The following is a 9,503-nucleotide window of genomic DNA, read 5'->3' on the forward strand; positions in this document are numbered from 1 at the left end:
ACATCACCGTCCGCCGGCCTGCCCGCCCCCTCCGCCGCCCGCCGGGAGCCCGTGCGCCTCGGGAACCCGAGGGGAGGGGGAGGCGAACGAGGGGAAGCCGAGGCGGCGCTGGGGCTGGAGGAGGGAGCGGGAGCTATAGCTCCCGGGGCGAGCGCGGAGCCCCCAACCTGCAGGCGCTACTGAGCATGCCCAGTGTGACTGCCGGGGGCTCGCTCAGGCTTGTTCCGAGACGCCCGCTAAGAACTGCACTTGCCACGGCCGTCTCTGCAGCAGCGCGGCGGGAAGGTGGGAACGAGCTGAACCTCCACCTCTGCCCAGAAACCTAGCCCAGGCAGGGTAGGCTGTGGCGGAGTGAGGGTAGCGGCGGGGGAGAGATGGTGAAGGACGAGCTGATTTCTTTGAGAAGTGTCACCGACTCTCGGGTTGAGGTTACCTGTACTCACGGGTGACAATGACCAGGTGACCGCTCTGGTCAGTGTATAAGAAAATGCAGCAAGGACACCCGTCCCCTACGTTTCTGACAAGGCCTGGATTCTCACTCGGTTTGCACTATAGTCTGATCAGTCATTGGCAGTAATTTAACAGTATCAGCCTTTATATCCTTCACTCCCCGCTCCGTGTCCTCAAGGTGTCAGTCTTAGCACAAAGAACAACCCCCTATTGTGTCTCCAGCCGCGTATCACCTCATCCGGCTCCCATTCATTGCCCCACCTTTCTCTTCCCAGGCAACTCGATTCATTAGCCCTAAAACGAAAGCTACCAACCGAGCGCGCTCATTGTGCGCGCTAATAAGGACACAAACACATCTCCCCAAAATTTCCAGAATCCAAAAGACAGCTGTCTAAGTGAACTGAAAGTGAATCTCGGTGAGTGGGATGCACCCCACTCCCCTCCATCGCCTCCCGGAGACAAGCATCCTTCCCCTCCAGGTCAGGTCACCGCGTTGAACTCAAGCTCAGTCCTTACAGGCCACCTCGCCCCGCCCCTTTTCGGCCGCCGAGAAAATCTGGTAAGTCGGATCGCCCGGGGCTAGGTTCGGCGCTCCCGCAGCCGGACCGTGCACGCTCAAGGACCGGGTTACGGGGTCCAAGTGTAAAGTACAGAACGGTAGGAAGCTACAGCCCTGCTTGTAGGCGGAGCAAGAAGGCCTAGGAGGGTTCAAAAGGGGGTGGAAGGATACACGAGCGACAGTCGGAACTACTTTCAGGAGGGCATCACGTGTGTTCCTAGTTGGGGAACTTTCCAAATTCCCACTCCCCTCTAGTAGCTCCAGAGGCAAGTGCTATTCTTCCTTTGCTTTAGGTGCTCCCGCCCCGCATGAGCATCAAACCGCGAATTCCCCCAGGGTTGTACCCGAAAAGGGGGCACAGACCAGCTTCCCGCAGAAGCGTCTGAAGAGCCGGTTACACAAGCACTCTCGTCCAAACACCACTGGGGAGAGTTCCCATTCCTACTCCTCACCTGCTACCGACAGAGCAAGCCCAGAGGCTGAAACCTGAGACTCCTTACCCTCTATCGCCTGCACGATCCCAACCAGGGGAGAAGTGCTGGGCCCCAAAGGTCTGACGCATCTCTTATTAATTAGGGTGAACCCTCAGATTTCTGAGTTCGTGGAGTAAAAGGGTATCTTTTACTGCAGCCCTCTGGTTGGATTTGCCGATGCTACAACTTCCAGTCACTACCTCTGAACTGGCGAGTGCGCTTCGCCTACTGTAGACTCAGCCATAATGACTTACCAGGTTGCAGACCCTAGACAATGGTCGTCAACCCAGAACAAACCTGTTAAATTTGTTTACAGCCGGGATTGGTTGACCTATCCTCTTGAGAAAGCTAATCAGAAATAATGAGAACTGGAGCCCATACCTCCAATAACCAGCTACAAAGCAAGTAGTCCACCTTCTACCTGGAGAGAATGGGCATCAACACCAACCTAAGAGTTTCTTTTTCTTTTTCTTTTTTTTTTTTTTTTCCTTTCCCTAGGGAAGTACAATTTAAGGTTACAATTGGAGTCCAAAAGTATCTGACTTGAGACCTAGGTTGAGGCACTGGGTCATTTTAGAAAACTGGGAAAACAGGAATCAATTAAAAATGTATTGCAATAACTATGAGTAGATGCCTGGAAAGGTCTAAAGAATTTATGAAATGTATAAGAAAACGACTGTATATGTGTACATCACAGTTGAAGCAGCCCCTGAAGACTGGAAACCTCAAGAGGCCTCGCTCAGAAAGCCACAGGCCATTACCTAACTCTGTGACTACTAATTAAGCCAGGGATGTTTACAATGTTCTTAAAGATCTGTGAGGCTACTTAAACCTTGCATTTATGTATGACATTCTTTTAAGAAGGCTCTGCAGGAATTACCAATCTTCTGAAGCTTCAGTGTTGATATTTATTAGAGGCTGATTTTCTGCATGGTCCTGGTCCCTTGCAAGAAGCAGGGACCATAAATGGGAAAGGAAATAAGAGAACAATCTGGAAACACCAGGAAAGAGTCCTCTCTTTGGATGCAAATCCTGCCCACACAGCCTCCAGTGAGAAAGATTTCTTTATTTTACAAATATCCAAGGATAAGGTGTCCCTAATGTCTAGGTGTTCTACTAGATTGCATGGTAAAAACCTGAGCTGTGCTCAATTTAGTGTTTACTACTGCTTGGTGGGGAAACTGGAAATGAAGTTAGATCAAGGGAAGTAGACTGGAGAGGATAAAATGTCCCGTATTTGTTTCTCAGGTTTCTGATCTGTCCCCAGAGTCCCTGTTGTTAGCACTGCCCTACTCTGCCTCTCCCCTCGAGCCTACCCAGTGTAAGGATTAGTCTCAAAGCATGTGAGAAGCTCTGAACTGCTTACTTGGAAGAAAATGAAACAGGGTTCATTCCTATCCTTTTTGGGTCTTGGGCTTGAAGTGAGAGGATCCTTTTGATTTCCTTGGCACAGTTACTCTGTGCATTACCAGGATTGAAGTGCAGGAATATGAGACCAACCCACAAGCACTTCCATCTGACAGAAGCAAATGGGAAATGAGTCTTTTGCTGCTTCTCTGAACATCAGGTCTCTCTACTTCTCTCTAGTGGTGAATGAAAGGATCACCAATGTTGGCAGATAATCAGCCAGGCACAGCAACATCACATTGTTGTTGGGGGTTGTTGCATTAAAAACTCCTCCTTAGGAACAGGGATAGTTCAGTTGGTAGAATGCTTGCCTGGCATACACAAGGCCCTGGGTTCAATCCCCAACCCCCACACCACCAAAAATAAATAAATAAATAAACACCACCTTCTCCCTTCCTGGTGTTAACTATATTCCTGAAAAAAAAATACTGATATAGCTTTTTCTAATTTTTACTTTTCTTCACTTTTTCCTTCTACTCAGGGATGTCCTTATCCATGTGATAGAGCTGAAACTTCTAATGGGCTAGCACCATCTAATGCACAGAAAAAATGTTTTAACATTTTTTTTAAATTCAAATCAATGTATCTGCTTAGCTCTACATAAATTACAATACACTGGTTTCCAAGCACTTCATTTCCTTACCTGTCGGGTTGCAGAACGCCCTAGGGAGAAACAAGCTTGTAACAAAGGGAGAATTATATAAAGCTTCAGGGAGACTAACTACATAGAATAATTAGTGATCATGATAAACCAGCTTTAATTATGGTTTCTAACAGCTGATTCTAAAACTGTATTGTTACTACAGCCAAAGTTTGTCCAAAGAAAATTCCTTTCTTAGTTTCTCTGATAAGTGAACTGACCAGGAACTTGATGTGGGTGATATAGTTGATGTGCTCTTTGGAGGTTCTGATGCTAAAATGCTTTATATGAACTCTGGCTGTAGAATCTTTCTCATCTCCTACACACTGACCTTTCAAGAAGAGACCTAAATGAATGGCTTTAATGTTTAAACAATCTTCTGTATGTTTTATGTTTAACCAGTATTTTCTAAATAAAAGAATAGAAAAAAATATAACTATTGGTTTGAATTTAAACTGCCTCATTCTTCCAAGGTTCAGAAGGCTTTTTCCTTTTTCATTTATCCTAGTAATAAATTTTATTGTTCTTTTAAATAAAGATGGTTTGCCTAAGACATTCTCCAGAAAGCACTGCTATGGGTCATACAAGTAACTATTTTCTAAAAGAAAATTTCCAATTATTGTCTATAAGCTTTCCACGTCCTAAATCAAGCCATTCAGATGGTACTCTGTCACTTTTCACACCCTCAAGGAGGTGCACTATATGAGATCATCATTCTCAGAGAAATAGGGGTTGGCCTTGGTGCTCTTGGGGAAACCCACATAGCCATTCACTATGTCCAAATGGCATTCAGGAATCATGCCTGTAACCAGGGAATTAGTCCCTGGGAATTAGACCTTTGAATCAATTTCTCTTAGGAATAAAGACCTAACATGAAAAACACTTTGTTTCAGTCTCCAAGCTAACTATTGGTACTGCACTTTAGTCTTAATACTAACCCTACTTCTAGTCCTATGAACTATAAAAGAAAAAAATATATAACTATTGGTTTGAATTTAAACTGCCTCATTCTTCCAAGGTTCAAGTATACTGCCTTTTATTACTTCCAATAATAGAAAGAGATAATTCCAATATGGGTAGATATTGGGACATCTACCAGGTGTTTCATAGAGTAGTTCACATTTGACTAGGTAGGTATAGAAGGAACATTGAGAAAGAATTAAAGTTGACTATTGTCTCACTCTTACTAATCTTTCATTTCAGAACATCCTACTGTCCTCTGAGACATCAGTTTTTCTGACAACAAAGACTACTTTTTTGAAAGAGAAAATACATAATACAAAATCTCTTTAAAGTATCTTTTTTGTCCTCTTGATGGTAAGGAATTCATTTATTTAATGATTCAATCAACAAATATTCAGGAATATATTATGTGTCAACACTATGCACATAATAGAATAATGACTATGGCATATAGGGTCCACCTTTTTGGAATGTAGTCTGCCTTGAGAATTCGATTCTTTGGCTGATACCGTTACAACCTCTTTATAGCCCACAGAGTGATGTTAAAGCAATAGAGAATAGCCTGATATTTGATAACTGCTTCAATGATTTATTGCTTCATAATAAACCACTTTAAAACTTAATGACAACCACCACGATTGGGATAGGGACGAGGTTGGGGGCAGAATCCAGTAGTTCTTCAGCTCTCCAGTGATATCAGTTAAAGATAGACATGTGGTCCACCAGCTATGAGTTTTGCAGAGTCTGAAATGTTCAAGAAAACTCTACCCACATGTCCGGCACCTCAGGGGGACGAGCTGAAATGGCTTGGAGCTTCTCTTCGTGTGGTTACTCATTAGTTCTTGGCTTCACTCTCTGGGGTTCAGGCTAGGACCTTTGGGTCAATTTTATTTTTTTCTATAAGAAACTGCCTTTCCTGCTTCCTACCCATAGAAAGTAGGAGACCAAAAGCTTTTGCTCACTTTTAACTGTCTCTTTAGTCCACACTGGTGGCACTTTTATCCATAGATTCTCTTTCAAATTTTGTAAGTTTTGTATTATTCTTACTGGGGTTCCCTCCTTGCCCAGAAAGCAACATCCATAATTTTTTTCAAAAGCAAACATCTCTACTTTGGGTATTACTGTAAGACATAGTCCTTCAGATTCTTAGAAACCCTTTTGTCTAGCTGAAAAGGAGTATCTACCACAGCATTGACTGGATCTTTACCTTGTGGTCACCTTGTATAGGTGGCCCCTGAAGTCACTTCCTACTTTGAGACTCTTGCTGGCTAAAGAGAGCCTTCTAGGCCTTGTATCTACATCCAACTTGAAAGACTGAATATTTCCTTTTTAAACACATCTCTCTCTAGTGATACCGTTATACATTGCTCATGCACCATTCACATAACTAAAACAATCCAACTGACACTTTGAACAGTGAGCCTGAACATCTCCTTTGCCAGAACTGCAGGTTCATTAGGTACATTTTTTATCATGTGTTTTACTACACACAAGTGCAACCGAACATTTTACCATCCATAACACCTTTTCTCCAACCTCCAATAGCAATTTCCTCACTACTTTTATGTCCTCCATTAAGAGTCTTCTCCCACTGGGTGCAGGGGCACATGCCTGTAATCCTAGCAGCTGGGGAGGCTGAGACAGGAGAATCACGAGTTCAAAGCCAGCTAAGCAACTCAGTGAGACCCAGTCTATAAATAAAATACAAAATAGGGATGGGGTTGTAGCTCAGTGGTCAAGTACCCCTGAGTTCAATCCCTGGTACCAAAAAGAAAAAGACTTTCCTCCCCAGACTAAGGAAACATATCAACCAAGTGCAAATGTAGGATCCTGGATTGGATTCTGGGACAGAAAAAGGACATCACTAGAAAATCTAAGGTCTGTACCTTATGTTCATTTTCTGGTTTCGACCATTTTCTTTCTTTTTTCCTGACCTTTTCTATGGTTATATAAGTTATTAATATTTGGGATACTGGATGAAAAGTATATATAAACCCATACCATTTTTGCAACATTTCTGCAAGTCTAAAATTGTTTCAAAATAAAAATTTTCAAAACCTAATTAATTTGTTATTAAAGAATTTCTCATTATCTTTCCAATATCCACCCAATGCCTTAGTCCAAAGTCCATACCCTAAGGTTTTTATTATATTATAACCCAACTTTCAGATACCAATTTCTGTTATCAATACTGCATACAGCATACTACCCCAAAATGCAGTAGCATAAAATGGCAATACCAGTGTTCTGTGAATAAGTGTTGACAGTTTGTCTCTGCTTCATGTGGTGTTGGTTGGGTTGGCTTCACTGGGGCTAGAAGATCCAAGATGGCTTCAATTACATATCTATTGCCTCCACTAGAGTAGCTGGAATAGCAAGAGGCTAGCTTAACCTCTCACTCTCTCCATAGTAACTTTCTCTCCAGGGAGTATACCCCTCTTTAGCAGAGAAGTCAGATTTCCTCACATGATGATTATCTTTCAAGAGAACAAAACTAAAATTGGCAGGCCTAAGCCCAGAACTATTAATAGCATCAGTTTTGCTTCATTCTACTAACCAAAGGAATAATAGGGTAAAAATTCAAAGAAGGAGAGAAATAGTCTCCACCTTTTTTTGGGGGGGTACTAAGGATTGAACTCAGGGGCACTGGACTACTGAGCCACATCCCTAGCCCGATTTTATATTTTATTTAGAGATAGAGTCTCACTGAGTTGCTTAGCTCCTCACTTTTGCTGTGGCTGGCTTTGAACCAGTGATCCTCCTGTCTCAGCCTCCTGTGCTGCTGGGATTTCAGGCATGTGCCACCTTTTGATGAGAGCGAGATATATATGTAAAGGGATGGAGAGATGGACGTTGGTGGTAATCTACCACAATGCTCATAGCCCTCTCCCTATAAATAACTCCCAGAAACACAATTTTTCATAGTCCTTCTCTTAGGTCAATTCTGCTACAATCCTATCATTTAGGAATCCTCACAATTTTGGAGGCAGTGGCGCACTCCTATAATCCCAGTAACTCTGGAGCCTGAGATAGGAGGATTGCAAGTTCAAGCCCAACCTGGGGAATTTAGCAAGACATTACCTCAAGCGCGTGCGCACACACACACACACACACATTAAGGCAGAAAATAAGTGTCTATTATCAAAAGAATATCAAATAATCAGGGAGGAAGCTCAGACCTAATTCCATTTTTAAATAAGTGAGCATACTAAGGACTTTCCATCATTTAGGTTTAAAGGTCTGTTTGTGTCTGCTTGAGGCCAGGTCTTGCTAAATTTCCCAGGCTGGCCTTAAGTTTGCAATCCTCCTGTCTCAATCTTCAGAGTTGCTGGGATTACTGAAGTGTACCACTGCATCTGAGTAGTCTTATGATCCAAGACCATTCTTATAAGAGCTAGAAGAAACGGCAAAGACCCCCTAATTTACCAGTCCTAATTTACAAATGAATATACTGAGACCTAAGAGGTTACATGCCTAGATTACATAAAACTCAGTGAGAGATCCTTGACTGGAGCCTGGAAAATTTCCTGATACCCTATTCATGAATAAAGAAGGAAGAAAACCTAGCTTTTACAGAAACCTGAACAAGTTAATTAGAGAGAAAGTAGACTAGCAATGGCTTTTAATGACATTTTCAAGCCTTGCACAGGAGTGAACAAAGGAAACAAGGAATCTAAGTAGAGATGATAAATAAGGTTTGGAATAGGGAAAGGTGGAGATAAGTGAACAATATCATTACTGATACTCTCTGTCCTTACGTGTCCTAAAATTAGCCCATGAGGATTAGGATCTTAAAAGTCAAACAACACCAGGCCTGGTGGCACACGCCTGTAATTTCAGTGACTCAGGAAGCTGAGGCAGAAGGATTGCAAGTTCAAAGCCAAGCTGGGCAACTTAGACCTTGTCTCAAAATAAAAATTTAAAAAGCTGAGGGTATAGGTCAATGGTAGAGCACCCCTGGGTTTAATCCCTGGTACTGCAAAAAAAAAGAAAAGAAAAAAGTCAAACACAAAAACATAAATTGTCTTGTGTTTTAAGTTTGCTTCTACATCCTCAGTTCTTGAGATCATTGGAAAAGTACTTTCCAAACAAGGATATAAAGGAGATAGCGGTTATGTGTTGTGTGGGGACTGAAAATCAGAAAAGAACTGTAGTACTGTAAAGACCCGCCCCCACCCCCACCGTCTTTCAAAGACGAAAACACCAAGAACAAGGGGAATGCTGCCACCTGCTGAAGAGTTGGAGTCAGTGAAAGTGCTGCCACACAGTTATAAGACAAGCCTCTTTACCAGGGTTCAAAATCAGTTAACAGAGCCAGAGGTAATCCCAGCAACTCAGGAAGCAGCAGGATCTCAAATTCAAGGTCAGTCTGAGGCCAGTCTGAGTACAAAAGTTTAATTCTGGATTTCATAGGCCAATTTGTGTTGGAGAAAGGTTATCTTGTCTCCAGCATAAGGTAGCAAATACCTGCATTACTACTCCCCTTTCTTCTGCCAGTATTTATGCCTATGAGCTTTGAATTTTCTCCCAAGACCTAAATCTCAAAATACAAAATATACTTAGTTGTATGGAGATACAAGTGATATGAGAAGAGAAAGCAATACTACTCTGGTTAAAAATTCCCTTCCCCTCTTTTCCCTACTTTCGCTTTTACCATTCTTTCTCTTCTGTTCATATACAAATATTCATATGCACACATAGGCCATTACAAGAGAAAGCTGGGAGAAAACTGCTTTTATACAGCCCTTTTTTCCTCTTTCATCCATCTTTTCACGCTTGTCTCCATCCCTGTCTCCTATTATTTTCTTTCTTCCTACCCCCATATCCTCCTCCTGACCTTCAGATTTCAAGATTCCCCTATTAACATATGAGAAACTAATATGAGTAGGAGGCCTGGCCACTTTTACAGCTCCAAGGCCACAATTCAAATTCATATGTGATGCTCCTCTTTTATGCCTTTTGATTTTCAACCACATGAATGCAGAATAAATAAATTATATATATATATATA

The sequence above is a fragment of the Marmota marmota genome, unplaced genomic scaffold (genome assembly GCF_001458135.2).
Source record: "Marmota marmota marmota unplaced genomic scaffold, marMar, whole genome shotgun sequence".
Taxonomy (NCBI): Eukaryota; Metazoa; Chordata; class Mammalia; order Rodentia; family Sciuridae; genus Marmota; species Marmota marmota.